This window comes from Hyperolius riggenbachi, chromosome 3, assembly GCF_040937935.1.
Source record: "Hyperolius riggenbachi isolate aHypRig1 chromosome 3, aHypRig1.pri, whole genome shotgun sequence".
NCBI classification, from domain to species: Eukaryota; Metazoa; Chordata; class Amphibia; order Anura; family Hyperoliidae; genus Hyperolius; species Hyperolius riggenbachi.
This window is the reverse complement of record NC_090648.1, coordinates 190778825-190804355: the sequence shown is the minus strand read 5'-3', so window position 1 is coordinate 190804355 and position 25531 is coordinate 190778825. Positions and strand designations below refer to the sequence as shown.

General features: G+C 43.0%; 1 long non-coding RNA gene across 1 annotated transcript in view; it reads left to right on the top strand.

The window, feature by feature from the left end:
- LOC137561260 (uncharacterized) overlaps positions 1 to 25531 on the top strand; it is a 122867-nt gene that overhangs the window by 16912 nt on the left and 80424 nt on the right. The window contains exon 2 of the long non-coding RNA XR_011029954.1: positions 23724 to 23792. This is a non-coding gene — a long non-coding RNA (uncharacterized lncRNA). The remainder of the gene's footprint in view (positions 1 to 23723; positions 23793 to 25531) is intronic.

Sequence of the window (25531 nt, the reverse complement as noted above, 5' to 3'; positions counted from 1 at the left end):
GAAAGGCTTCCTCCACAGCTTTTATTCCTCGATCTCGGCAGCACATGGAGGGATGGATGAACGATCACTGCTATTGGCCACAGTGGTGATCGTTCATCCCTGTGGTTGTAACGGATTGGTTAGGGGAACTTATTTTCCCTTATACCAATTAGTGTTACAGCTAAAAATGCCGGGGGCATGCACAGGAGCATGCACTATCGTGCAAACAAAAATCATGTATCTATGTCCTCATAGTTTGGATAAAGTCACAGAGGATGTAGATACACTGTAGTAGTGTAATAAGTGGTTAATAATTTACTGCATTCTACTGTATGTCATTACAGTTCTTCTATCAAACAGATCTGGGACTATTTAAAAAAAAATGTAGATACTAACCACAGGAAAGGAGGCTTCCCTATCCCTCATTGTCACTCCATTCCAGCGCTGGTACCCCCAAAGCTTGCCAACCCTGTGCACACACCGACGGGAAGATCATGCACAAAAGCCGAGCACACCCAGCTCCATTCTAGTGCACAGGCGCGAGCCATCTTGCTAGGGTCTCGATGCTGGAGCGTGAGAGGGAAAGCCTATGAAGAGTCTGAAGTACCTAAATGGGGCTTTTTTTTTCACTTCAGGGTCACTTTTAGGAATTACCATTTTTTATTCAATGTTTGGCCTTAGACTGAATATGGGGGATCAAAGTCACCCTAGATCTCATCTCAGGGATCAAATAATAATGAGCTTCTGGAAATATTTGAGGAAAGCATACACCAGGAAAATACATATAGTCATATTTGTCTTTTATACTGTTTTCTCTGTTTAAAAAAAGCAATAAAGTTAAGTCAGTAAGTCATAATTAAATTCCCTCCCCCCCCCCCCCCCCCCCAAAAAAAAAAGTCTAATCTGGTTAACAGATTTCTAATAGTTGCCCATTACAGCTATCTGAAAAAAAATAGATTTCTTGAAAAAGTAAAAGCAATAACGATAAAGGAGGGAGTGCGATCATTAGTGCCATATCATCTGTCACCTATGGGTGATAATTAGAAAACAAAGTCAATACAGATAGTACGTAGCACTTCTTTAGCAAGCTTTAAACATGTTGCTTTGTTGTTCAACATCTATTGATGAGTGGGAACGTGCCACAGGCTAATGAACACAATGCGGATCACTGATGTGATGTTTTCCATTATTAATTTGAAGTGCTTTGTAGGTGTGCACTATAGAATATGACTTGTAGTGAAGTGTTATTTGCAAAGATCTGTCTAAAATTCCCAATGTTATAAAACTATAAACATATTTTTCATATCGCTGTTACCCTATACATTTTTTTAACCATCATAATCATATATAATATTATACAGAGATAAATATTCTGCCATGAATGTACATCTTGACCCACCATAATGATGTGAGGCACATTTGATTTCTTATATTTCTTTTCTTGCCTTGTTTTTGCCCGCTGTGTCTGATCTCTTAATTACATGTGCTTGTTACTGACAACAAAATAACACTCATCCATAGTGCTGGAATAAATCAGGCTGCATTGTCAGCTTTGACAAACTAAGGATTTTAAAGGGTTACTCCACTCTAGTAGCTTCTTTATCTTTCCTACTGCATATCCCCTGCCAACAGGTAAACTTTATTTACACTTCTCATTATAAAGGGGGTCTCTAGAGCATTATGGTGCTGTCACTTTTGATTTATACAGATCATACTGGGGCTTCCCAAGTGTGCCCCATATTTCAATAACCACCGAGAACATCTGTTCTAAGACTTTATACTTGGTCCTAAAGCTCCTCAGGCCACACTTCAGGATCATGCCAGCATACTAAGTATCTTCCATTTGGGCCAGGGATTGATTTCTTGCACATTGCCTAAGCTGGAACTATAGGCCTTGTGCTCCTTAACACATTTGTACTTGCTTGCCCTGTGGTGGTCCTTCTTTGGATTTTTCCTTTGGGTATATAATGTACAAATGCCTTGTATGTATGCAAAAAGTGTTGGATTAAAGTGGTTTCTTCTGACCACAAGAAGCAATACTCTCCCTTTGACTTTCTCATCTGAATTTACTGTGTGACTGGAATGCAACTATATGCTTATGTTTATTAGTATTCACAGTTTTTCCATCTGCCTAAACAAAAGGATGTACTGCCATACACATCACATTTACCTATGTATGAAAACAACAGGTACAAAACAAAAGTTTCACATTTTTTGTATACAAATTTGGATGAATACGTAGTGTTGTATATACACCACCATTGGATGTGATTCAAGTGTTGTCTATTAAAGATTTTGGTCAAATCTGAAAACAAACAAAATACTTTAATAGGTTGTATCACTTTGGTACAAAATATGATATTGAATGTTCCATCACTACAGTGGACAGCTGCCATACCTTTTTAAGGAAACTTGCTGGAGACCATAGAAACAGTATTCAGCTTGGTGTTAAAGATACCCAGGGTTTTTTCTCTCTCTCTATTTTGTAATTCTGAACAAGCAAGATAGTAGACCACCAGGCTATAAGGGTTTAAACAGTTCCTCAGGTGGTTATGACCTGTCTGCAGTGATTCAACTCCCTTCAGTAGATCATGAATTTGCAGTAGTACCTCTCCTCCACTTCCCATAGTTCCAATCCCCCCCTTGCACCACAAGAACATAAACAACTTTGCATAGTCCAAAACTGTTACATCCTTATTGCCTTTCTCTACAAAAATCCCACTTGTGGCAGTCAGCTAGTCCTCCACATTTTCCTCTACTATAGTTGTCTCCACCCCCTTGACTACACCCACGCTTACATCTGCCCTAAAAATTTTGCCCAATGGAACTCATAAGATGGCATGATGAGCTCTATTGTACTTAATGGGTGTAACAGAGCTAGTGGTCTGCAGTCTGAACAGGGGATAGAGAAATGGTGAGCTGCTGAGTGGTGGTATGATGATGGCGTAAAGCGCTGCAGTGCTGGATTTATACTAGATGGATCACATACTGTTCCCTAGTGAAACAACAACAGCACAAACACTTGTTCATAATAAGAAATTTACCCAAATAATTTTCACAACCACTAGTGTGTCAAGATTACTCGCTGTCATTTTTTATGGAATTTGTATTCTGTTTAGTTACTGATATTTTTTGTATTCATTGGAAAACATTTAGAATATCTTTGTGGTTGTTGTTACAATAGAACTATAGGGGTTTGAGTAGGAGGACATCTGCTGAGTGGTACTACCTTAAATATGATCTGTACACTTCATTTTTGCTGTGAGATTGTTGACATGCTTAAAAATCCAGCTTTTATTGAATGTGCCAGGAATCTGTGAAATGACTGGAGCTTCCTTATGCCTAGCAGGTAAAGACAATGTGAATTAAAGGTTCTAGGAGATTACGCTAATCCTTGTACATTTGAAGACTCGGTTTGCCATCAAAAGATGCTCTTGAATTGAAGAGATGAAAATAATCTTAGCGCCTGAGCTGTTAAGAGGCCCTTACTAAAATGCTGGAGAGCAAGCTTGAAGAAAATGGATCCAGAATCCTTTCATCTGCTGTATTCAGATTTTCTTTAATCAATCACTCAAGTCGGGTGCAGGCTACTAACAAAGAGAGAGGTTCAGCTCCACTTAAGATACAACCGCAAACTTTTAATTCAAAGCACTTCCACCTAACACCAGAATTTCACTCGTGATTAATTTCATTGCATTCTGCAGAGGCCTATAAAATAGGCAGCAATGTCAATTAATAACATAAGAGAAAATGTATACAAGACTACTATAGCTTGGTCAGTGTTGTCAAAATTGGAAACAAAACACTATGCAATTAACTTTTTCTCCTGAGTTATCTCCTAGGTGATAATTTTCATAGTCTCTTTAAACTAACTTTTAAGCATTTTACAATTGAAAAAGTATCTAAAAGTTGCTGAAAAAGTACTATCAAAATTATGTTGCTTTCTGACAGTTTAAAATGCATTTTATGCATTTATGCATTTTGCAAGATATAACCTAGGAGAAAACTCAGGAGAAAAGGTGAATTGCATATGTATTTTTTATTGTAGCTAAGTTAATTTTCCATTTCTGCCCCACAGGTATAAAAGAGTTGTTCATTTTACTGGATTTTCAGAGAGTTAGAGCATATTTGTTGCTTCAGAATCCTTATAAATACATCCATTATTATCAGAAAATATGGAACAAAGTTTGTCTGGCACCACTCTTGTCCACTTAAAACCGCTTTAATATACAATGCTGTTCATACTAACACATACAGTGTATGGAACCATTGTTTCGCATGTCCCAAGTCTTCAGATGCTTTGAGGCCACAAAGCCTCTGAAGACGCGGGACTTGCAAAACAATTGTTAGGTGGGCCCACGCTACCCCACAGCCTCGTCATAGCACTTGGTATGTTATTTTACTTATGGTTCCATACACTGTATGGCCCATATACAATAAACTTTTTTTTTCCATAATTTACTCCTAGGTGATATTTTCAAAATTGTCAATAAAATGCCTTTTAAAGAACAAGCGACACCCATGCTAAACTAGAAATAAAAAACACATATATAAGTAGATAAATACTACTTCTACTTACATAACAGATGTATTGTGCTATCCACATAATGATTCATGTGAATTTTATAAAGGAAAAGCAGAAAATCCTATTCTAGGCAGTGGCCATCTTGCCAAGCTAATGCTGACATCATATTCTCCCTGACTCTTGTTTTCCCCCCTCCCTTCTCTTGCTCATCGTGTATTCATTAGCTGCCCTCCTCCCAGAGTCTTCAGACACTCCCACTGAGGTGTATACTAACAACTGCACTGTCCTTTTTTTATTTACACTTCCAATCGCTGAGTCACCTCAGCCTTGCTTTTAAGCACAAGTGATCAGAGGGTGTTTCTGATAAGCAGCTAGGCAGGGAAATAAATGAAAGAGGAGGAATAGACTATAGATAAAAAGAACTCCCAGCATTCAACTGTTTGGCACTAGGGCCAATGCTCCTAAAGTATGTGATAACTCCAAACCATAACAGCAGAAAAAGTTTTGCAAGTTTTGAATGAGACGAGCAACAAAATTGATACGTGGGATGGAAGGTCTCACTTACCAAGAAAAGTTAGATAAACTGGGTTTATTTAGTCTAGAGAAAAGATGCCTTAGAGGGGATCTAATTAACATGTATAAATACATCAGAGGGCAATATAATAGCTTGGCGGATGAGCTTTTTGTCCCTAGGCCTTCTCAAAGGACTAGAGGACATGATCTGCGCATGGAGGAAAAACGTGTTAGCCATTTATTTAGGAAAGGGTTCTTTATAGTAAGAGTGATTAAGATGTGGAATGCATTGCCACAGGAAGTCGTTATGGCAAACTCTATACCTGCATTTAAAGGGAGCTTAGATGCAGGGCCGTGCAGAGGGTCCTTAAGTTGGGGGTGCTCACATTTAAAAAAAGGGCCTGGCAACGTCTTCCCCCACATGCCCCCCCTCCTCGTTTCTGGCTAGGGGGGAATTGGTTGTCATGTGGGTGCTGCATGCAGATGCTGGATGCCATGTGGGTTCTGGGTGTGAGTACAGAGTGTCATGTGGGTACTGGCTATGGTTGGGTATCGAGTAACATGCGGGTGTTGATTGCAAGTACTTAGTGCCATGTAAGATTTGGGTGCATGTACTGTGCTGAATTGGGTGCTGAATATTGGTGGGATTGTTGTGGGTGCAGGGGGTGGGAGATCACTGTGGGTACTGCTATGAATGGCATAGTTAATGCTAAGGGAGGTAGAGGTTAGTGTGGTTTCTGGGGGAGGTAGAGCTCAGTGTGGGTGCTGGGGGAAGGGTAGGTACTGTGGGTGCTGGGGGGAGTAACTGCAGGTGCTGTGGAAGGTAGAGGTCAGTATGAGTGCTGGAGGAAAGGGAGGTCACTGTGGGTCCTTTGATGGAAGTCACTGTGGGTCTTGGGGGAGGTAGAGGTCATTGTGGGTGCTGGAGGAAGGGGAGGTCACTATGGGTGCTGCTGTGAATGGCATAGTTGCTGCTAAGGGAGGTAGAGGTCAGTGTGGGTGCTGGGGGAAGGGTAATTCACTGTAGGCGCTGTGGAAGGAAGAGATCAGTATGGGTGCTGGAGGAAGAGGAGGTGACTATGGGTGCTGGGATAGTCAGTGTAGTTACTGGAGGAGGGAGTGGATGCTGGGTGTTGGGAGAGGCCATTGTGGGCACTGGCAATGGGAGAGATTACTGTAGGTGCTGATTTTGGGATGGGAGGTCCCTGTGGGTGCTGCAGGGAACAGGAGGGTAGCCACTGGGGGAGGGAAAGGTCACTGTGGGTGCTAGGTGATGGGAGATGTCACTGTGGGTACTAGGGGGGGGGAAGAGATCAGTATGGGTCTTAGGTGGAGGGAGAAGTCACTGTGGGTGCTAGGTGGATGGAGAGGTCACTGTGGGTGCTGGGGGAGGGAGAGGTTACTTTGGGTGCTAGGTGGAGGGAGAGGTCACTGTGGGTGCTAGATGAAGGGAAAGGTCACTGTGGGTGCTAGATGGAGGGAGAGGTCACTGTGGGTGCTAGGTGGAGGGAGAGGTCACTGTAGGTGCTAGGTGATGGGAGATATCACTGTGGGTACTGGGGAGGGCGAGGTCAGTATGGGTCCTAGGTGGAGGGAGAAGTCACTGTGGGTGCTAGGGGAGGGAGTGGTCACTGTGGGAGGGGTAGGTTAGTGTGGGTGCTGGGGTAGGCAGGATCACTGCTAGAGCTGGGGAGGGAGAGGTCACTGTGGGTGCTAGGGGAGGGAGAGGTCACTGTGGGTACTAGGTGGATGGAGAGGTCACTGTGGGTACTAGGGGAGGGAGTGGTCACTGTGGGTACTAGGTGGAGGAAGAGATCTCTATGGGTGCTGGGGGAGGTAGAGGTCAGTATGGGTCCTAGGTGGAGGAAGAGGTCAGTATGCCACACTTGGATTCCTGTCTGGGCCTCTTCACTTGAAAGTGTCCCAGGCGGGGGCTTATCGCGATCGGGGGCGGAGCTTATTTTGCGCGGCAAAAGGGGCCTTTTTTGAAGATTTTAAAGGGGGGGGTGCCTGGGCACCCAGAGCACCCCCCTCTGCACGTGCCTGCTTAGATGCTTTCCTTGCGTTGAAAGACATCCATGGCTACAATTACTAGGTAATGCCTAATGATGTTGATCCAGGGATTTTATCTGATTGCCATCTGGAGTCGGGATGGAATTTTTCCCTTTAGGGGCTAATTAGACCATGCCTTGTAAGGGTTTTTTCGCCTTCCTCTGGATCAACAGGGATATGTGAGGGAGCAGGCTGGTGTTGTACTTTATACTGGTTGAACTCGAAGACGTATGTCTTTTTTCAACCAAAATAACTATGTAACTATGTAACTATGAATGCAGGATTAGCATCTTTATCACTTAATACACTCAGACCAGTTGCTGTTGAAATTTGATTTTTATGGTGACAATACCGCTTTAAACCACCAGCCTGCAAGAAAATACTCAACATAATTTTGATAGTAACTTTTCACCTAGGTTTTGATACTTTTTAAGTTGCAAAGTGGGGAAAAGTTATTTTAAGTACAAGATGAAAAACTATCAGATACTCCCACTGAGTTGTATACTAACAACTGCACTGTCCTTTTTTTATTTACACTTCCAATCGCTGAGTCACCTCAGCCTTGCTTTTAAACACAAGTGATCAGAGGGTGTTTCTGATAAGCAGCTAGGCAGGGAAATAAATGGAAGAGGAGGAATAGACTATAGATAAAAAGAACTCCCAGCATTCAACTGTTTGGCACTAGGGCCAATGCTCCAAAAGTATGTGATAACTCCAAACCATAACAGCAAAAAAAGTTTTGCAAGTTTTGAATGCAGGATTAGCATCTTTATCACTTAACCACTTGAGGACCCACCCTTTACCCCCCTTAACGACCAGCGCTGTTGTAGCTGATCTGTGCTGGGTGGGCTCTGCAGCCCCCAGCACAGATCAGCGTGCAGGCAGAGCGACCAGATCGCCCCCCTTTTTTCCCCACTAGGGGGATGATGTGCTGGGGGGGTCTGATCGCTCCTGCCTGCGGGTGTTGCGGGGGGGGGCACCTCAAAGCCCCCCTCCGCGGCGAAATCCTCCCACTCCCTCTCCTACCTGGCCCCCCCTGGAGATCCGGGCTGCACAGGACGCTATCCGTCCTGTGCAGCCAGTGACGGGACGTCCCCTGTCACATGGCGGCGATCCCCGGCCGCTGATTGGCCGGGGATCGCCGATCTGCCTTACGGCGCTGCTGCGCAGCAGCGCCGTACAAATGTAAACAAAGCGGATTATTTCCGCTTGTGTTTACATTTAGCCTGCGAGCCGCCATCGGCGGCCCGCAGGCTATTCACGGAGCCCCCCGCCGTGAATTGACAGGAAGCAGCCTGCAGCTGGCGACGCAATACTGCGTCGCTGGTCCTGCAGCTGCCACTTTGCCGACGCACGTTATGAGTGCGCGGTCGGCAAGTGGTTAATACACTCAGACCAGTTGCTGTTGAAATTTGATTTTTATGGTGACAATACCGCTTTAAACCACCAGCCTGCAAGAAAATACTCAACATAATTTTGATAGTAACTTTTCACCTACTTTTTGATACTTTTTAAGTTGCAAAGTGGGGAAAAGTTATTTTAAGTACAAGATGAAAAACTATCTCCTAGGAGAAAACTCAGGAGAAAAAGTGAATTATATATGGGCCTGTATGTGTTAGTATGAGCAGCATTGGATATTAAAGCAGTTTTTAGTGGACAAGCGTGGTTTTGAACAAACGTTGTTCTATGTTTTCTGATAATTATGCACTTGGTGGCTTGAGTCCAGCTCAGTCACTTATATATATTATACGACAACATGGGCTACTGCCTTCTGAGGTATTGTACACTGGTAAAAGCAAGCAAACACAGAAGCAGCACTGAAGTGCCAGTTTGTACCTTTGTATTTACATCCATCATTATGAAGTGACATACATCACATATTTTGATGGCTGGTTAGCAAATATTGGCTGTCCAAATTCTCAGAATTAAAAAATAAAATAGGCTTTTGGAAAAAAAATGTCCAGGCAGAAGTCCTAATTTACTGTTCTGATTGCAGAACCCCTTTTAGAAGACAATATATTATTAGTACACAGTAGTTAGAACTTCTAGCAATGATAGAGTCAGTTGCTTATATCCCAAAGTCACCATCTTAATAAATGTTGCAAACTCTCTCCTTGTTCATATAGGCTTAATTTTGGGTGCTCCAGTTTGTTCTGCTATGTTTCTTCTTGCCATGCATATGCACTGGATTAGATTGTTTCATTAAACTAAAATTTAGAATAAATTTAATAACATTTTCATTACTGTTGCCCATCGGGGATTAGCAAAGGATCCCACTAGGCTTCAAATCAGGGACCAATGCTGTACAAACCTTCGGGCTAGCGATGCATTCTATTGCTATGGATGGGAGCAGAGGGATGAGGATTGGCACATAACGGAGTGGCTAACCATGGTTGGGGGGGAATGAAAATTACAGTACAATCAGGCATGCTCAGTCATCGGGAGTCATTAAGGATCCAACATGGTGGACCCTTAAGTGATGTCGGCCATATGTTGTACACACATTAAGAAAGCCAATGATTATGAGCCGAAGCATTCATTATTGGCTTTTTCATGAAAGAATTTAGGGCCCGTTCAGACTGCACGCGTTTCAGGCCACGTTTTGGAGTGCACTGTCTGATGTTCACACTGCATGCGTTCCGGACCTGTGCAGTCCGGGAACGCATGCTGCACGCAGATTTTGCAAAAACGCACGGCTGTCCCATTCACTTTTCAGTGATGGGATCAGCCACACAACGCATACAAACGCGGATGGCGTGCGTTCGCATGCGTTGCGTTCTGCATGCGTGGCCGTCCGCGTTTGTAATGTAAACAGGGCCTTAGACTTATTCTGAGATAAGGTTAGATAAATAAACTTCACAAATGTGGGGTGTGCTGGAGCTCAATTGTTCAGTTTGTTTTTTTACAAGCTGTAAACTGACTTTACATTGCATCAAAGTGACATATCTTCAGTGTTGTCCCATGAAAAGATATGATAAAAACATGAAAAATGTGAGAGGTATACTCAGTTTAGGGAAATACTGTGTGTGCGGGTGTATGTATATACACACACACACACACACACACACACACACACACACACACACACACACACACACACACACACACACACACACACACACACACACACACACATATATATATATCAACCCTGAAGCGAGCAGGCTAACAGGTTATTATCAAGCAATATATATATATATACTCACCTTAGAAGAGGAAAGTATCTAGATAGTCCTGAGGCTTCCCCTGTCGCCTGCAAGTTTGCCTTTTCAGTGCCTGGACCCTCTGAAACTATTCAACAAGGGCTTTTTAATTCTCAAATAGGTTCACATGACTGTGCTCCCACTTGTGGATGACCACCACACACTGTGCAGGTATAAAATGGCCCTTGCAATAGCATGGAGCTGCTCATGCATAGCTTTTATCTGGGTGCATGAGTGACCCTGAGCTTCTGCACAGGCGCAGGCCATCAGTGCACCTGCGCAGTGCAGGCACCCTCCTTCACAAATGGGAGCACAGCTGTGAAGAAGAAGAGGATACCAGGAACCAGTGGTGGTCTAAAAAAAAGGATTAGAGGAGTCTCTAGATGATCCAGAGGTTTTGTTCTACTGGGGTAAGTATGTTATCTAAGTTTTTCTTTAATAAAGTTACAGGTTTGCTTAAAGGGACACTTAAGTCAAACAAAAAAAATGAATTTTACTCACCTAGGGCTTCCAATAGCCCCCTGCAGCTGTCCAGTACCCTCGCCGTCTCCCTTCGATCCTCCTGGCCCCGCCGGCAGCCACTTCCTGTTTCGGTGACAGGAGCTGACAGGCTGGGGACGCCAGTGATTCTTCGCGTTCCCAGACACATTAGCACCCTCTATGCTGCTATATGGTATATGATATATGCTATAGCAGCTTAGATGGCGCTATTGTGGCCAGTACTGCGAAGAATCACTCACGTCCCCAGCCTGTCAGCTCCTGTCACCGAAACAGGAAGTGGCTGCCAGCGGGGCCAGGAGGATCGGAGGGAGACGGCGAGGGTACCGGACAGCTGCAGGGGGCTATTGGAAGCCCTAGGTGAGTAAAACTCATTTTTTTTTGTTTGACTTAAGTATTCCTTTAAGAAGCTAATTAGAGTCTATGTGGATGTCAATGAAGGCTCATAAGATAGTGCTGAACTAGTCAGCACTAGCCTGCTGTTGGGATTTATAACTTTAAGTTTAGTAGGGCTTTAAATGTCACAAATGAAAATGTGATATTTGTTTGGAGCACCATCTGCTAGTTTAACTGACAAGCTTTGTAAGGTCAAGAAAGGTCTTGTTTTTCCTCTCTGCAGTAACAATAAGATAGCTCCATACAGAGCAAGAAAGACTCCTTGTCAGACAGTCACCAGACCTGGAGACTTTGTTTTTGTGATGCTGGTGATTTCTGTACTGTACCAATAAAGCAACATCTCCTCTACTCACCAAAAGCCGGTAATACATTTAAGGAAACTGAAACATTTGAACTATTGCCATATTTTATATTCAAAAATATTATACATACTGTATTTTTTTTTTTAGTTCTAAAAAGTACATTAAACATTACGTTTACCCACCATGAAGGTGTGGGACCCCAACATAAAATCACTTCAAATTAATCAAACATGCTAAATTTATCACCCCAAATACATATGTTTAACGCAAAGCTTTGCAGGCACAGAAATGAGTGCATTTTTTAAAATATGCACAGTTCAAATCTTGTCAAATATATAAAAACACATATGCAAACAATATAATCATAATAATAATTTATGCATTTGCACTTTGTGTACCTAACACAAAAAACCATACAGGATCTTCTTAAAAAATTAGCATATTGTGATAAAGTTCATTATTTTCTGTAATGTACTGATAAACATTAGACTTTCATATATGTTAGATTCAAATACACACAACTGAAGTAGTTCAAGCCTTTTAATATTGATCATTTTGGCATACAGCTCATGAAAACCCAAATTTCCTATCTAAAAAAATTAGCATATTTCATCTGACCAATAAAAGAAAAGTGTTTTTAAAACAAAAAAAGTCAACCTTCAAATAATTATGTTCAGTTATGCTCAGTGATAACTGTAAAACAGCTCTGAAGAGTTATTAAAGACAGGAGTTAAGCTTAGTGAATTGAGGCCATGTGTGGCTTTATGCTGATAGGAAGCGAGAAAAGAGGCCCAAACGCTCTATTCCCCCCACAAGCGTGTACCCACTGGTGCAGGATCTGGTTAGCCAAGCCATCTAGGACAACACAGGGGATCCACAGACTACAGTGGAGTAGATAAAAGCCGGTATTCTTTATTCAAAAGTTCCACAGAAAAAGGACAAATACATCCCCATCCACAGTTGATCCTGAGGATGTCTTTGTCATTTTTCTGTGGAACTTTTGAATAAAGAATACTGGCTTTTATCAACTTTACTGTAGTCTGTAGATCCCCTGTGTTGCTTTATGCTGATACCAGCTAGTGTTGGGCGAACATCTAGATGTTCGGGTTCGGGCCGAACAGGCCGAACATGGCCGCGATGTTCGGGTGTTCGACCCGAACTCCGAACATAATGGAAGTCAATGGGGACCCGAACTTTTGTGCTTTGTAAAGCCTCCTTACATGCTACATACCCCAAATTTACAGGGTATGTGCACCTTGGGAGTGGGTACAAGAGGAAAAAAGATTTAGCAAAAAGAGCTTATAGTTTTTGAGAAAATCGATTTTAAAGTTTCAAAGGGAAAACTGTCTTTTAAATGCGGGAAATGTCTGTTTTCTTTGCACAGGTAACATGCTTTTTGTCGGCATGCAGTCATAAATGTAATACATATAAGAGGTTCCAGGAAAAGGGACCGGTAACGCTAACCCAGCAGCAGCACACGTGATGGAACAGGAGGAGGGTGGCGCAGGAGGAGAAGGCCACGCTTTGAGACACAACAACCCAGGCCTTGCATGAGGACAAGAAGCGTGCGGATAGCAATTTGCATTTTGTCGCCATGCAGTCATAAATGTAATACAGATGAGAGGTTCAATAAACAGGGACCGGAAACGCTAACCCATCACAGATGTTCATTGTTCATGTTACTTGGTTGGGGTCCGGGAGTGTTGCGTAGTCGTTTCCAATCCAGGATTGATTCATTTTAATTTGAGTCAGACGGTCTGCATTTTCTGTGGAGAGGCGGATACGCCGCCGATCTGTGACGATGCCTCCGGCAGCACTGAAACAGCGTTCCGACATAACGCTGGCTGCCGGGCAAGCCAGCACCTCTATTGCGTACATTGCCAGTTTGTGCCAGGTGTCTAGCTTCGATACCCAATAATTGAAGGGTGCAGATGGATTGTTCAACACAGCTACGCCATCTGACATGTAGTCCTTGACCATCTTCTCCAGGCGATCGGTGTTGGAGGTGGATCTGCACGCTTGCTGTTCTGTGTGCTGCTGCATGGGTGTCAGAAAATTTTCCCACTCCAAGGACACTGCCGATACCATTCCCTTTTGGGCACTAGCTGCGGCTTGTGTTGTTTGCTGCCCTCCTGGTCGTCCTGGGTTTGTGGAAGTCAGTCTGTCGGTGTACAACTGGCTAGAGGAGGGGGAGGATGTCAATCTCCTCTCTAAAGTCTCCACAAGGGCCTGCTGGTATTCTTCCATTTTGACCTGTCTGGCTCTTTCTTCAAGCAGTTTTGGAACATTGTGTTTGTACCGTTGATCCAGAAGGGTATAAACCCAGTAATTGGTGTTGTCCAGAATGCGCACAATGCGTGGGTCGCGTTCAATGCAGTCCTAGGCCGAAGAGGTCATAGCCTAGGGTCACAAAACCTGTTTATTTGGGCAATTTCAATGGTGGCGAGTCTGACGTACATAAATCGCAGCAATGGCCGTTAGCAACGTCTGAATCTCACGAAATGTCTCATGCAGGTAGAAGACATATTGTTAGACTTGGACTCCAAAGATGGGTTCCCTACATCTCTGCAAACCAGACTTACAGGGCTCCAAATTTGGTAAAATCCCCCATAGGCTTTCATTGGGCCTCCTATTTACAGTTCCAAAATCTCACATCTTTTCAAAGGGCAATTACTCAGCAGTGGCAAATTTTCTAGCATTGTAGGGACCCTTAGGGGGAACATGACTGGTGAGTTTCGGGCCCCTAGGCCAAAGAGGTCATAGCCTAGGGTCACAAAAACCTGTTTATTTGGGCTATTTCAATGGTAGTGATGGTGACGTACATAAATCGCAGCAATGGCCGTTAGCAAAGTCTGAATCTCACGAAATGTCTCATGCAGGTAGAAGACATATTGTTAGACTTGGATTCTAAAGATGGGTTCCCTACATCTCTGCAAACCAGAGTTACAGGGGTCCAAAATTGGTAAAATCCCCCATAGGATTTCATTGCCTCCCTATTTCACTTTCCAAAATCTCACATCTTTTCAAAGGGCAATGGCTCAGCAGTACCAAATTTTCTAGCATTGTAGGGACCCTTAGGGGGAACATGACTGGTGAGTTTCGGGCCCCTAGGCCGAAGAGGTCATAGCCTAGGGTCACAAAAACCTGTTTATTTGGGCTATTTCAATGGTAGTGATGGTGACGTACATAAATCGCAGCAATGGCCGTTAGCAACGTCTGAATCTCACGAAATGTCTCATGCAGGTAGAAGACATATTGTTAGACTTGGATTCCAAAGATGGGGTCCCTACATCTCTGCAAACCAGAGTTACAGGGGTCCAAAATTGGTAAAATCCCCCATAGGATTTCATTGCCTCCCTATTTCACTTTCCAAAATCTCACACCTTTTCAAAGGGCAATGGCTCAGCAGTACCAAATTTTCTAGCATTGTAGGGACCCTTAGGGGGAACATGACTGGTGAGTTTCGGGCCCCTAGGCCGAAGAGGTCATAGCCTAGGGTCACAAAAACCTGTTTATTTGGGCTATTTCAATGGTAGTGATGGTGACGTACATAAATCGCAGCAATGGCCGTTAGCAAAGTCTGAATCTCACGAAATGTCTCATGCAGGTAGAAGACATATTGTTAGACTTGGATTCCAAAGATGGGGTCCCTACATCTCTGCAAACCAGAGTTACAGGGGTCCAAAATTGGTAAAATCCCCCATAGGATTTCATTGCCTCCCTATTTCACTTTCCAAAATCTCACATCTTTTCAAAGGGCAATGGCTCAGCAGTACCAAATTTTCTAGCATTGTAGGGACCCTTAGGGGGATCATGACTGGTGAGTTTTGCCGCTGCTGAGCCATTGCCCTTTGAAATGGTGTGAGATTTTGGAACGGTAAATAGGAGGCCCAATGAAAGCCTATGGGGGATTTTACCAATTTTGGACCCCTGTAACTCTGGTTTGCAGAGATGTAGGGACCCCATCTTTGAAATCCAAGTCTAACAATATGTCTTCTACCTGCATGAGACATTTCGTGAGATTCAGACGTTGCTAACGGCCATGGCTGAGATTTATGTACGCCACCATCACTACCATTGAAATAGCCCAAATAAACAGGTTTTTGTGACCCTAGGCTATGACCTCTTCGGCCTAGGGGCACGAAACTCACCAGTCATGTTCCCCCTAAGGGTCCCTACAATGCTAGAAAATTTGGTACTGCTGAGCCATTGCCCTTTGAAAAGATGTGAGATTTTGGAAAGTGAAATAGGGAGGCAATGAAATCCTATGGGGGATTTTACCAATTTTGGACCCCTGTAACTCTGGTTTGCAGAGATGTAGGGACCCCATCTTTGGAATCCAAGTCTAACAATATGTCTTCTACCTGCATGAGACATTTCGTGAGATTCAGACGTTGCTAACGGCCATGGCTGAGATTTATGTACGCCACCATCACTACCATTGAAATAGCCCAAATAAACAGGTTTTTGTGACCCTAGGCTATGACCTCTTTGGCCTAGGGGCCTGAAACTCACCAGTCATGTTCCCCCTAAGGGTCCCTACAATGCTAGAAAATTTGCCACTGCTGAGTAATTGCCCTTTGAAAAGATGTGAGATTTTGGAACTGTAAATAGGAGGCCCAATGAAAGCCTATGGGGGATTTTACCAAATTTGGAGCCCTGTAACTCTGGTTTGCAGAGATGTAGGGAACCCATCTTTGGAGCCCAAGTCTAACAATATGTCTTCTACCTGCATGAGACATTTCGTGAGATTCAGACGTTGCTAACGACCATTGCTGCGATTTATGTACGTCAGACTCGCCACCATTGAAATTGCCCAAATAAACAGGTTTTGTGACCCTAGGCTATGACCTCTTCGGCCTAGGACTGCATTGAACGCAACCCACGCATTGTGCGCATTCTGGACAACACCAATTACTGGGTTTATACCCTTCTGGATCCACGGTACAAACACAATGTTCCAAAACTGCTTGAAGAAAGAGCCAGACAGGTCAAAATGGAAGAATACCAGCAGGCCCTTGTGGAGACTTTAGAGAGGAGATTGACATCCTCCCCCTCTTCTAGCCAGTTGTACGCCGACAGACTGACTTCCGCAAACCCAGGACGACCAGGAGGGCAGCAAACAACACAAGCCGCAGCTAGTGCCCAAAAGGGAATGGTATCGGCAGTGTCCTTGGAGTGGGAACATTTTCTGACACCCATGCAGCAGCACACAGAACAGCAAGCGTGCAGATCCACCTCCAACACCGATCGCCTGGAGAAGATGGTCAAGGACTACATGTCAGATGGCGTAGCTGTGTTGAACAATCCATCTGCACCCTTCAACTATTGGGTATCGAAGCTAGACACCTGGCACAAACTGGCAATGTACGCAATAGAGGTGCTGGCTTGCCCGGCAGCCAGCGTTATGTCAGAACGCTGTTTCAGTGCTGCCGGAGGCATCGTCACAGATTGGCGGCGTATCCGCCTCTCCACAGAAAATGCAGACCGTCTGACTCAAATTAAAATGAATCAATCCTGGATTGGAAACGACTACGCAACACTCCCGGACCCCAACCAAGTAACATGAACAATGAACATCTGTGATGGGTTAGCGTTTCCGGTCCCTGTTTATTGAACTTCTCATCTGTATTACATTTATGACTGCATGGCGACAAAATGCAAATTGCTATCCGCACGCTTCTTGTCCTCATGCAAGGCCTGGGTTGTTGTGTCTCAAAGCGTGGCCTTCTCCTCCTGCGCCACCCTCCTCCTGTTCCATCACGTGTGCTGCTGCTGGGTTAGCGTTACCGGTCCCTTTTCCTGGAACCTCTTATATGTATTACATTTATGACTGCATGCCGACAAAAAGCATGTTACCTGTGCAAAGAAAACAGACATTTCCCGCATTTAAAAGACAGTTTTCCCTTTGAAACTTTAAAATCGATTTTCTCAAAAACTATAAGCTCTTTTTGCAAAAAAAAATTTTCCTCTTGTACCCACTCCCAAGGTGCACATACCCTGTAAATTTGGGGTATGTAGCATATAAGGAGGCTTTACAAAGCACGAAAGTTCGGGTCCCCATTGACTTCCATTATGTTCGGAGTTCGGCCATGTTCGGCCCGAACCCGAACATCTAGATGTTCGCCCAACACTACACGTGACCCGTTCGGCCAATCACAGCGCTAGCCGAACGTTCGGGTAACGTTCGGCCATGCGCTCTTAGTTCGGCCATATGGCCGAACAGTTTGGCCGAACACCATCAGGTGTTCGGCCGAACCCGAACATCACCCGAACAGGGTGATGTTCTGCAGAACCCGAACAGTGGCGAACACTGTTCGCCCAACACTAATACCAGCCAATGTTTACTTGAGGGATACTTTAAGACCAAATAAAAGTCACCTTCATCAAATAACTTATACCCAATGAGATAAGCTATAAGCTCTTTGATACCCAATGCCCAGACGTTGTTAGGACCACAGGGTCCCCTGGGTTGAAAAATCTGTCAGTGGTATAAAGATGAAATATATTGTTGAAATTTAAAATTAATGGGAACCTAAAAAACAAAAAACAAACAGATAATTACCTAAGGAGAGGGAAGGCTGTGGGTCCTATAGAGCCTTCCGTCTCCTCTAACAGTCTCCTTGTTCCAGCGCTGTCACCCCTGGTAGCAGTATTGGAACAATCGATTGAATACTGCTGTCTGCCACTGCATGAGGCTTCAGGAGTCTTCTGGAGAGCGAATGCCACCAAAGACAGGCCACTCCGTATTGCGCATGCGCGTTTGCACAGTACGCAGCTGCCCGTCTTCGGGTGCACTAGGGGTACTGAAGATTTCCAAAGCCCCCTGCTGCGGGGGATTCAAACGGGGTGACACTGCTGCATGGAATGACCATGAGAGGAGTGGGAAGGCTGTATAAGACCCAGAGTTTTCTCTCTTCTTAGGTAACTTTCTGTTTGTTTGTTTGTTTGTTTGTTTGTTTGTCTATTTTTAGCTTCCCATTGATTTTAAACCATTTAAATCATGATATTTTCTCTTTAGTTTGTCCTACTGGGAATTTTTTTGCTTTCTTACACCCACAGCGCTATGAAGAAGGGCAGAATACTCACCCACCCTTTCTCTCCCACTTTTGACTGATAAGTAAGGTAGTTGCTTACAAGGGAACTATTATTATTATTTTTTAGTATTTGTATAGGGCTGACATCTTCCACAGTGCTTTATAGAGTATATACAGTGGGATGCGAAAGTTTGGGCAACCTTGTTAATCATCATGATTTTCCTGTATAAATTGTTGGTTGTTACGATAAAAAATGTCAGTTAAATATATAATATAGGAGACACACACAGTGTTATTAGAGAAGTGAAATAAGGTTTATTGGATTTACAGAAAGTGTGCAATAATTGTTTAAACAAAATTAGGCAGGTGCATACATTCGGGTACCACAAAAAAGAAATGAAATCAATATTTAGTAGATCCGCCTTTTGCAGAAATTACAGCCTCTAAATGCTTCCTGTAGGTTCCAATGAGAGTCTGGATTCTGGTTGAAGGTATTTTGGACCATTACTCTTTGCAAAACATCTGTAGTTCATTCAGGTTTGATGGCTTTCAAGCATGTTGAGCTCTCTTTAACTCACACCACAGATTTATAATGATACTCAGGTCTGGGAACTGAGATGGCCATTCCAGAACATTGTACTTGTTCCTCTGCATGACTGCCTTAGTGGATTTTGAGCAGTGTTTAGGATCGTTGTCTTGTTGAAATATCCAGCCCTGGTGCAGCTTCAGCTTTGTCACTGATTCCTGGACATTGGTCTCCAGAATCAGCTGATACTGAGTGGAATCTATGCATCCCTCAACTTTGCCAAGATTCCCAGTCCCTGCACTGGCCACACAGCCCCACAGCATGATGGAACCACCACCATATTTTACTGTAGGTAGCAGGTGTTTTTCTTTAAATGCTGTGTTGTTTTTCCTCCATGCATAATGCCCATTGTTATGCCCAAATAACTCAAGTTTAGTTTCATCAGTCCACAGCACCTTATTCCAAAATTAAGCTGGCTTGTTCAAATGTGCTTAAGTATACCTCAAGCGGCTCTGTTTGTGCTGTGGGAGGAGAAAAGGCTTCCTCTGCATACAGCATCTCCTTGTGTAAAGTGTGCTGAATGGTTGAACAATGCACAGTGACTCCTTCTGCAGCAAGATGATGTTGTAGGTCTTTGGTGCTGGTCTGTGGGTTGACTTTGACTGTTTTCACCATTCGTCGCTTCTGTCTATTCAAGATTTTCTTGGTCTGCCACTTCGAGCCTTAACTTGAACTGAGCCTGTGGTCCTCCATTTCCTCAATATGTTCCTAACTGTGGAAACAGACAACTGAAATCTCTGAGACAGCTTTGTGTATCCTTCCCCTAAACCATGTTGGTGAACAATATTTGTCTTCAGGTCATTTGAGAGTTGTGTTGAGACCCCCATGTTGCTACTCTTCAGAGAAATTTAAAAAAGGAGGGAAACTTACAATTGACCCCCTTATATACTCTTTCTTATAATTGGATTCACCTGTGTGTGTAGGTCAGGGATCACTGAGCTTACCAAGCCAATTTGAGTTCCAATAATTAGTTCTAACGGTTTTGGAATCAATAAAATGACAACCGTGCCCAAATTTATGCACCTGCCTAATTTTATTTAAACAATTATTGTGCACTTTCTGTAAATGCAATAAACTTCATTTTACTTCTCAAATGTCACTGTGTGTGTCTCCTATATGATATATTTAACCAACATTGTTTATTGTAACAACCAATGATTTATACAGGAAAACCATGACGATTTACAACTTTGCCCAAACTTTCGCATCCCACTGTATAGTCTGGTGTGACTTGGTAAAGCACACATTCTCTTGTAGCATTGTTTAATTTCTTTCCTTCAGAGGTGGGTGGTGGATGACTCTCCCTAGGTAGTGGCAGCCTTGGGGTGAACCGTCTGCACCCGTCCCCATCCCCTCCTGAGGTGCGATGCGTGGGTGCCACACATGAGCTTTAACAGGCTTGGGGTGGCCCCTGCATTGCTCCCCTTTCTCAGCAGTGCTCCTGAGTCATGCTTATTTTGCAGATTTTTATCAATACAGATGGATGCAATGCATTAAACGAAATACCTATCCTTTGGGAGGCAGCTTTGGACGGTTCTTCCTGTTGGTGGCCATACCTGGGAGGGACGCCTGCACTTCTCAGCTCCTTTTCACCACTGGGATGCAGCTGCAGTGTCCCTAGACAGTGAGAAGGCTTTGGGCTCTGTTCATGTGGTTCCCCGTTTCATGGGGGCATGGGGGGCCTACCCGTGGTGCCCCTGTTAATGTGCAATGTATTTTGCATGGACTAATCCCCGCAGGGCAAACATTTTGTGGTGTGGTTAGTTGTAAGACCCTGCATATTCTAGCAAGCGAAAGCAAATGCAAATTTGCACAAGCTGTGCTTCTTAATTGATCCGATTAGGCTAAGTTTGCAGCCAGGCATCTCAGGTTGCCCCCCCCCCCCCCCCCCAAGGATGCGTACCTACCTTGTAATGCATTACGTCCATCTGTATCGATAAAAAGCTGCAAAATAAGCATGACTCAGGAGCACTACTGAGAAAGGGGAGCAATGTAGGGGCCACCCCAAGCTTGTTAAAGCTTAGGGTGGCTCCCACACGGCGCACCCCAGAGAGGGGGAGGACCGGTGCAGACAGGTCACTCCAAGGCTACCACTACCCCGGGAGAGAGATCCACTGCCCACCTCTGAAGGAAAGACATTCAAAAATGCTACAACAAGAGAATGTCCCTCAGAGGTGTTCACAATCTAATTCCTGCAATCATATCTCCATCGTAGTCTAGGGCCAATGTTTAGGGGAAATTCATCAATTTTTCTGTATGTTTCTGGGATGTGGAAGGAAACTAGAGTATGCAGAGGAAACCCACCCATACACGGGGAGAGCATACAAACTTTGTGCAGATAGAGCCGTGGCTTAGATTCAAACCAGGGACTCTGCACTGCAAGGTTAGAGTACTGTCCACTACACCACATTGCTGCCCAAAAAAAGAGGTCTTAGGCCTAGTGTACACCAGAGCGGTTCGGCTGCGTTTTGCGATCCGCTTGCGGCTGCGGATACGCTTGGGTAATGTATTTCAATGGGCTGGTGCACACCAGAGCGGGAGACGTTTTGCAGAAATGCATACTCCCGGGCTGTTGCAGATTTTGGATTGCGGAGGCGTTTCTGCCTCGATGTTAAGTATAGGAAAAACGTAAACCGCTCTCAAAAAACGGCACTTCAGAGAGGTTTGCCAGGCGTTTTTTGTTACCGTAGCTGTTCAGTAACAGCTTTACTGTAACAATACATGAAATCTACTACACCAAAAACACTTCACAAAACCGCAAAATGCTAGCTGAAACGCTACAGAAAAAGAAGAAAAAGCGTTTCAAAATCTGCTAGCATTTTGCGGATCTGCTAGCGTTTTTTGGTGTGCACTAGGCCTCACTGCTGACATAACCATAGTGGGTGACAACTAATACAGTAATTATTATGTTCAGGATAGAAGTCAGCTTTCAATACAGTAGTTTGTTTAGAGATATAAAAGGTGGATCCCCTCTACGATGGAAAACTCAAGGGTCACACTCAAGGAGCTTCTTTATCTCACAAGAAGAGCAATAAATGCACATTGTGTTTCTTGCATCTCTGGAAATATAAATGATTTTTCACAAAGAACCTGATAACAGTAATACAATTCACAAATATGAAAACCTGAGTGGATTTACATGCTTGAAGAACTCCAGGCCCAGCATGTGACATAATTTATGTTACTATTGTTCTCAGCATCATCCTACTAATGTCACATATGAAAACTGTTCCTAAGGGTAATCTTGCCTACAAAGCATTCAGCGTGACTTTAACTTTTGATTTCTTTCAGTTGTTGGCTATTTTACTTGGTAGGCTTCAGTGATCAGTTAAATGGAATAGTTTAAAATGTTTTTATTTTAGCAACTTGAAAGATTTTGAAGTCTTTACAGCACATCTACAGTTGTGCAGATTTCTGTTTCTATTAGATAAGGGCTACTACACCTAAAGGCCTTTCTCATTATGTTTAATTTTCCAATTCATAATTTCAGCTCCTATAGTGTGGAGTTGTCTAGTTAACCATGTCCTTAGGTCCTGGAGGGAGAGGGTGCAGCTGGACAAGAAGAGCTTTCTGGCTCCAGCTGATTATTTGACCTGTCCGAAATAGGCTCATGGGACCTCTATTGTTCGGCAAATTAGTGTGCTCCTGGTCTGAAGGTCACTAGCCATTCTCTAGTAATCAGTAAAACCATCCAAGCCCATAACGCTAGATATACTGCTTATAGCAAATGATTTCTTCTCTTACAAAAGAATTTACAAAACTATTCATGCTGAAGTCCAACAAAGAAATATATACCTTGTCTCATGTGGTGTAATTAATTATAACATTTCATCACAGTAGCTAAAATTTCTACAAACAATAAGCTCCTATTGTTATTAGTAACAAATTCTAGACTAAATATAGAATTTGATTCTTAATAATTTAAAAGAAATCTGCTAATAAAAGCAGATGATCCAAGAATATTATTATTATTATATACATAGAGGTTGGAGAAACTGACGTTACAAAAATATACAAGAGAATTTCTCCTTTGAGGTTCTCATTGTTCTTGCTTTTCAGCACCATTTGACATTTCTTTATCTGTTACATAGACATGCCTCTCTAAAAAAATGTCCCACTCTGGTTCACTGATCGTATGGAGAGTCAGCACATAGCAGGAACAGTGCTGGTCTTGGGTTATTATTTCCATTTATCTTGGTTATCACTATGAGCCCTGAGCCTTGGCCTTCATAAAGGAAACCTATATAAGACGATAGTGCCATTGTTGACTCCCTTTTGAAAATGCTATTTGCCTCACTGTTCTGCTCATCATTTCACTTTTATACTTTCTAAATCATTGGCTCAGAGCAATTAAGCACATCAGGTATTATGTCTCTGATTCCATTGCTGGAACACAAAGATAAGCATTATAGGCAGACAACTAGCTTTAAAAAAAATACCCATATTCCTCTTTGCTTAAGCAATCTTTGATAATTATACCAATTAGTATGCAACTCACACATTCAGTACCACAAGGCAGTATAGCAACATAAGCCTGAGGGATCAAAATGTGTATATTTGGTGGTATCTAAAGATGGTTATTTATTCTATAGGGTAACTTGTTTCAAGAATGCTTTTGAATTTCTTTTGTAGGAAATATTGGACTTGATGTATGAAAGCCATTGGATTCTGATTGTGAGTTTACTGCAAGTATTACCACACGTAGGTACATGCATGACTTATTATGACACTTAGGGGTGTATCAACTTCTCTTTACTGGCTACCCAAACTTAATGGCTTATATGGGGTTTCATTTCTTACTTTGGAGATAGGGGCTTGCCTTCTTTTTTGTGTGTTGTTTGTGTATTTATTTTTTGATAAAACAAATATTAAAAATTAGTTACACATGATAAGGTTTCTTGAGGTTGCAGCTACATTTTCTTTTTTTCCAGCCACAATCCATGGTCACAAAGCAACATCATGTTATTTACTGGTGATCACTGAAGTTATTGCCTAAGGCATAAATCGGCATAATCATGCATTCAGAAACAGTTAATTATTTTGCCATATAATTGTTGGCATCATTGTGTCTGTTTTCTAATTAGGGATGCTCGCTGAATTCCGCGGAAATGTAAATTCCATGGTTCCTGCCGGAATTAGGTCATTTCCGATTCCGGTAGTCGGAACGGAATTGCTAACCCTCTCAAACGGAATTCCGCGGAAATTTTATTACTTCCGCGGAATTTTCTGGGATAACCCAAAAAATCTCTCCCTCCAGAATACAAAATGCAAGTTAAAAACTTTAGGCCTGCAATATTCCATGCTCTTTCCCGCCCGTCTCAGAGTCATATCAAACGGTAAGACTTTATTTTTCGAATCTCCTGCTGATGTTTTCGCTTGAATTGAAAAGAGCAAGTCTCAACCCTGTCCAGAAGATTGAAATACCCTACTTTTTTACTTTATTGCCATTTACTTTACTTCTGGGTTCATGCAGATAAGTCCTGTGCAATATTTTGTCATTATCTGCTGCGTCACCCGGTATGACTTGCTGCTCTGCTGTGGACTACACCCTAAATATGAAGATGTTCCATCAAAACTGTATTGCTGTTTAGACATATTTTCTCCCTGTCATTTTATCCACACTTCTTCAGAATGCTGTGCCTGTCATATTATGTCTGCCTTTGACTTTTTTTGGCATGTAGACAATCAGTCTTACTTCCCAAAGCACAAGACGTAACTGGTTGCTCAAGTAAAGTGCAGAGCAAGGCTTTATGCAACACCATATTTTGATGTTGCACCCACAGATATCTTTATTCCATTATTATGGTCTTCTGACATGTATTCTCCCTGGTCTTTCTGGGATTCTGCGGGTTAAATATGTTTCATGCATGTTATTATATGTTCTGAAAAAAAGCTCTGGCCCTATGTTTTGGGTTATGAGCCGGGTAATATTCTTCAGAGTTACATTAACCCTTTGTTTTGCAGCCAAGACACCCCTATCCCGTCCCCCTCTTTGCTAAGATATATGTTTTTCATTATTCATCTAATATCCCAATATGGCCTCCCTCTCCCGACCTCTTAACACTTCCTTGCCCCTTTTGATGTGGAATGTTAGGGGCCTGCGAGACAGAGTCAAGAGGACAGTGGTACTGGAATTTTTGCCTAAACAGCTTGTGGACATAATTGCATTGCAGGAGACACATTTAGATGGTAGCCTTCCTATCGCTCTACGCCGTCCATGGATTGGCTGGTCCTTTCACTCTATGTATAATTCACAATCTAGAGGTGTCTCCTTGTTAATTGCTAAAAGGGTTCAATTTCAGTTAATTGACCAAATTACTGATGATGAAGGCAAATATGTATTTATACATTGCTTGCTGTATAATGTTCCTACTTTAATTATTGCCATTTACATACCGCCTCTATTTTCGTTTGCAGTATTGAAACTTGCACTGAACTTT